This window comes from Ascaphus truei, chromosome 4, assembly GCF_040206685.1.
Source record: "Ascaphus truei isolate aAscTru1 chromosome 4, aAscTru1.hap1, whole genome shotgun sequence".
NCBI lineage: Eukaryota > Metazoa > Chordata > Amphibia > Anura > Ascaphidae > Ascaphus > Ascaphus truei.
The window spans coordinates 105,092,522-105,099,149 of NC_134486.1; positions in this window are offsets into that span (position 1 = coordinate 105,092,522).

A 6,628-nucleotide genomic window follows, 5' to 3' on the forward strand; every position below is an offset into this window, starting at 1 on the left:
AATTTTGGGTGTTTTACAGAATATTTATCTTTCAAAAATGACTTTTATTGGTGCTTTAAAAACGTGACATTGTCTCCGGCTGCTTTGTGGGCTTTGACTGTGTGGTATATCTGCTAGGTTTTGTTTTTTTTGTGTTGCATAAATATGGGGAAAAAAGTCTGAAGTGGGGGGATACTGGTTAGTCTTTTCTGGTTTTTTTTTTACCCGAAAGAAAGTATGACTAATTATTAGGGTTTATAACTGCGCTACAGTCTGAGGCTACATTTGCATGTTATCCAGTATTGTTTGTATTTTTTAAGTACTTTGGGTACTGCAATTGTTTTCAGGGTTTCTGGTTGTGGTTATTTGATGGTAATAAAATCTCTGTAGTGTCTCAGGCCATTAAAACAAAGTTGTTCCTTTTTTTTTTTACTTTTAGGTTTGTTTTTCTTGTGAATTAGGTTAAAATTTCAGTTTTGAGATTTGAAAACAATGTGCCAAAAACTCTTTTAATGTAGTGTTATTGCAATGTTAATTACTATTAAAGTGGCAACAATGTATGCAGAGCTTTACTACAAAAGCATATAACAAGTTCAGGGAACTGTTTACAGTACACAGGGATATACTTAGATTGTAAGCTCTTCGGGGCAGGAACTCATTTTCCTAGTGTTACTTTAATGTCTTAAGTGCTTATTCCAATTATGTGCTATATTATTATGTCACGTGTATTACTGCTGTGAAGCGCTATGTACAAGATATACTTAACCAAGAATAAAAGTTGCATATAGGAGACAGTGAAAATGAACCCCTCTCCCAAAAGAGCAGCAGTGTTTCTGCTCTGTCTGCATGGTTACCATTAAATAATGACGAACAAAACAGGAGCACAGTATAACAAAGTGTATTGTAGGATCAAATGCACACACACACTCAATTCTTTTCAGCATTAGGAATACAAGATGATGTCTGTGTATAGGCAAGGATAACTCCGGTATGAAAAAGATAGGCTGCCAACATAGCATAATTCTATAATGCAGCTTAATAGACAGAATTAATAAAATCAATGTACTCACACTGTACATTGGAATAAAGGCTGAACCAACAGCAAATGCACAAATAATCTCCCCCCTGAGCAGCCTCCAGCACAGAATCGAGCAGGCAGGCCCAGAAGTGCAAAAACGGGTATTTGAGTATTGAGCCCCTGAGGAAGCTGGGTACCCGGTGAAACGCATAGGGCGGGTGTTTTGTGCTTCTGAGCCTGAGATGACCCCATCCAGCCTTAATCCACATCCCCTAAGAGTTGTTCCAGTGCCTGTCTGATTCTTCGTTGGAGGCTGCTGAATAGGGAAATTAATTGTGCATTTGCTGCTGGTGGAGCCTGTGAGCTCAGAATGCTTTATTCCAATGAACAGTGTGTACTCACACACTGTACATTGGAATAAAAAGCTGCGTCTATAAAGCTGCTTTATAGAATTATGCTATGTTGACATTCTATCTTTTTCATATCTGAGTTACCCTGGAGCTACATCTTGACCCTTGCCTATCCACAGACATCATCTTGTATTCCACCATTGTTTCCTAATGCTGAAAAGAATTTGGATTGTGTGAGTACATTTGACGCTATTTAATTGATCCTCCAATGCACTTTGTTATACTGTGTTAAACTATTTTGTGGTTTTTCTTCTTTCCAAATATTCCACGAGAGCTGAGCTCCTATTTTGCTCTTTATTCTGTGTTTTTGACCAAAGGATTTTTTTGGAGCAGCACCTCGCATTTAACAAACTGGGTGTATTTTTCTGTACCCTTATATTTGATCACTGAATATCAAGTTACTTTTATCACTTGCACTAGAAATTATTATTTTTTGTGCTGAAACACCTCTTTTCTCATTAAATAATGACGTCATGGATATAGCAGAAATTAAGTATTTTAATCGATCTGGCACACGAAAGGTTAACGTTGATTGCAAATTGTTTTTAAACATACAAGAATTGTTTTTATGGCCTGTCAAACCACATCAGGCCTCTGGTTTTATAGCAATGTGGATGTTATTACATTGTGTTTTATCCTTGAAAAAGAACGCTGTGACGTTCGAAACGCGTTGGATGGGTCTCTTGTCACATTAAAGTGCCCTTTTAATCATTTTTTCATTTTGGGTCCTTCCTGCTCCGTTTTTGCTGGTGCGCTTTTTGGTCTCCCTTTCTCTGGTTTTATAGGACTGATGGCATCTAGAGAGAAGGGCATCTGTTTTTGCCAGTGTAATATAGAATAAACTTGGGCCCTTTTTAAACGTACCATGAGAGGCATTATTTGGGGGATCTGCAAATACCATGGGACGTGGCTAAGAAGATATTCCAAAAAGAGTACATTTATTAAATATGAAGATCTCATGGGCCTGATCGCAATTTTCAAGAACAACAAATAGATATTTGGAACTGTTGCAAGCAGATGAATAAATGATGCCAAACATTTCATGATTAGGAGGTGCCAAGGACAGATATCTGTTTCTCAGGCAAAATAGAATTTATATGGTCATATTTGATATGCTGGTGTGAATATGAAGTACACAGGCGCAACAGTGAAGACGGCGTGTGTCTAAGTACTATAGAAACAAAGATATGAAGTTTTTTATACATTGAACCAAACTTTCAAGTCCAAATAGACATTTTTTTCGTTTGAGTCATACAAATCTCAGCTAGAGCTGATTTACGACAGGCGTGGGCTTATGTTGTTTTCTATGGATGGCTTTTGGCATAAAAACTTGCATGTGTGAATAGAAAAAAGGTTTCCCAGCAGTTTGAGCTGCAAACTGTAACAATAGATAATGTTACATTGGTAATAAAAGGATACATTGTAGCTGCTGATTTACACTGACTGGTGGATTAATTGAAACTGAAAGGCGGTCTTTTAGTGAACCAAGGGAAGCTGGATTTTGCTGATCAATCACGGGAGAACGAATCGATCGGCAGCTTTGGAAATTAGTTTTAAATAAAGGTTGTCAAAGGCTACATATATTAAAACAAAAAAAGGATATTTTTTTTTATATATAAAGTGCCGCTTGGACTGCCTCTTTGTCGTAAAAATCTCAGCCAGAGCTGAGTGAAGACAGGGGCGGGCTTATGTTATTTTCAATGGAAGGCTTTTGGCATAAATACTTGAAAAATTAGATTTCAACTGGGGCGTGTCCAGGCTGGAACACGTGAAATCTCAATTTCCACTCAAGACCCTTTGGGAAAAGATTTGATCAATGTTAGATGATAACGTAAGTTACATTCTTTGTTTATCCTTCCTATTTTGATGAAATAGTCTGCATTTATTATAACGGTATGTTCTTGTAATCTTTTTCTGTAACCTAAGCACTGTACTTTTGTATATGAAAGCTAACCTTTAATAAGTAACACTTTGGGCTCTGTTTGAACTGTTGCACGATTTGTAAAGTAAATTACATTTTTGGACACATTTTGCTACAACAGATTTATGTGTTTTAAGTGCATAGTTTTTCTTAATAAACAGAGGCTCTGTACGTACTTCTTTTAATAATACCTTTGGTGGTGGCTGCGGATAATTATATATATTGTAATGGAGTAAGGGTAAATAGGAACTCATATGAAATACCTTGTGAAGGAGAAAGACGGGGCAGCGAGAACGCTGGGTGCATATATAAGTCACGTGCTCTCAAGTGTGCTATTCGTGACAGATGATATATTGGGAGGGATTCAAGGGAGATATTATTGATTTGAGGGACCATGCGTGGAGAAAAGTGACTCAGCTAGAGAGCTGTGTGTATTAACCCTTGTCCCATATACAGGTCTTGTGCTCACAGTTGTGCCTTACGTGACAGACGTAAAAGATTTTAGGGCTAAATCCTGTTACAGTTTTTTCAATGTCACCCGTCTAAGCGCCCTTTTGTGGATATGGGCATAAGTGTTGGAGCCATTTCAGATTTTGATGTAATTTAGGCTGCCTTTGACTGCAAATAGTTATGTAATGTGGTATTAATACGAACCTAATAATTATTTTATTTTATATAGCGCTTTTCTCCCATGAGTCTCAAAGCGCTTCACAAATAATTAAAATTAATTATCCCCCTCATTCATTCATATTATTATTATTTTTTTTTTTTTTTACCATTTGGGTATAGATTGACCTAGACAGAATCGCACCTATTTTTGTTTTATCTCACCATTGTGGCCCAGATAATTATGAATGTGCAGCATTATGACAATAATTATTGGGTAGCACTTTGACGTTCTGGGCTGGTAATAATTGGAACCAAAAAATTACTATTTTCCTTTCCCCATTTAAAACACTCCAAGATCAGGCAGAAGTATTTAAATGCACAGAACAGTGCAGTTAAATATTATCTGAGCCAGGAGTGCGCAAACTTCCAGTGCTGCCCCCCCGCCTGCTGTCCCCTTGTGTCACGCTCCTCTAATGTGGCATCAAATGACGTCACGTAACCTATGACGCTGTGTTGCCATGGCGACGTGTCAACTGAAGCCAGGTTAGTGAGTTACCGAGGCCTCGCGCTCTCAGCACGGGGCCTCTGTAACCGCTGCGCCCCCCCAATAAAGTCGTGCGCCCCCCAGTTTGCGCACACCCTTGATCTAAGGGAACTTTAAATATTAATTCTGCTCATTGTATCTGGTTGTCCTGCCTATTTTAATACATGAGATAATGTTGCAGTACAAGACTGCTGTAGGCCCCGCTCAGACAGGCTGCTACGCGAGTTGCGCACGCTTACGTGCGCGCCACGTTCGGCACTCTTGTAGGTTTGACAGTGTGAGTTGTCAAACAAGAAATGACTGCTGGCGGCGAAGTACAGCGTTGACGCCGCTGCTCTTGGAGTCAACTGAAGTTGTCATTTCAAGCGTCACCCGCGTCACGTGTATTTCGCCAGCCAATTACATTACACACACACTTTTTGTTTCTTTTTTTTATTAAATGGATGACGTTAATCCCGCCTCCAAGTCGCGTCATTCAGTCTGCTGGGGATGAGCTCACATCGCCCAGCAGACAGAGGCGTGCCGGCGCAATGTAGTGAAGTAGGCTGCCTGAGCTCAGCCCTAGAAGTATGACAGCAGCAGGCATATCTCCTCTTCCTTCTGTAACGATCAAAAAATCTAACTATATTTAATACAAACTAAACGTTTGGGCGTGGAGGTGAGTGGGACGTATGGAGTTAATTTATGTTCAGATTTTTTTTTTTTTAAATGTATAATGCTTATGAAATTAGGCGAGGGGTTTGATAACTAGTCGATACACAATGCCTGCTGCCATTCAGCTGTAAGCAAACACATCCCCATTATTATTACATGGTGCCCCCACTTAAACCCAAAGAATAATTTTTTTTCTCTCCACTATAAAATGACCTCATTTCCAATTTGGACCATGCACCCACCTGATTTTGAAAGGTTATATTTTCAGTAGGTGCTCAGGTCCTGCACACCCACCGTTGGGTGCAAAAAAATCACTGACAATGTAATGGACTGGGCACTCAAAAAATAAACGAACTCTTCTGCTCCTCCTTACTTCTCGGCCCTAATTTCTCGCTATACCCCATCCCGACTCTTCCGTTCTGCTCAAGGATGTCTTCTCTCTACCCCTTTTGTATCTAAATCCCTCTCCTGCCTTAAACCTTTTCTCATTCACTGCCCCACACCTCTGGAATGCCCTACCCCTCAATACCCGACTCGCACCCTCTCTATCCACCTTTTAAGACCTATCTTAAAACCCACCTCCTGAACTAAGCATATGGGTAACTCGGTGGCTGATACTATACACTTCATACACCGACCCAGGCCCCTTGCAGACGGATTTACCAGAACACCTTACTACGGTCTCTGTACAATCTTCCTACTTACCACATAGATGGTAAACTATTCAGGGAAGGGACTGCTTTTCCTAATGTTACTTGTATGTCTGAAGTGCTTATTCCCATTATGTGTTATTTTATATTATTGTCACATGTATAACTGCTGTGAAGTGCCATGTACATTAATGGGGCTATATAAATGAAGATATACATACAATTTAATGTATGCAAAAAGTTCATCATAGAATGATTTAGCTATGATTACCTTTGACATTGCTATGATTTTTTATACTTTGGACATTGTGTCATTCTAGCCCTTGTTTGAGTCATTATCTTTTTGTATTGATTATATTGTGATTAAATAACCCCTTTTTTGCACACATTTTGTTGTTCATTTATTTTTGGAGGGCCGTTACATTTTTTTTTTTTAAGATATTTATTTTCATAAAATATGAGACTTTATAATATGATTTCATAAGACTTTAGAATATGTATATTCGAACAAAATCTTATGAAAACTTTGGGTTGCTTGTCACAGACATCACAGGCTACAATGAATCCACTTCTCACAATGACGTACTGTATAAGCAGGAGTGCAGGAACTATTTTTGGGTTGAAGGTGCTGTATATATGAAATTACTGTAGTAACATCCCCAAATTACCATAATATAAAATGAATAAACCTGGGGAGGGGGCTGCAGTACCCCTAGTTCCAGCCCCCATGCCTATAAGTTTATTATAAGCAGTATTTTATTGGGAGTATAATTACTGGTCTATCCTATCCTTGGCATGCTGCCTCTCTCCCCTCCCACTGCTCCCTGACCCTGTAGCTCAGCC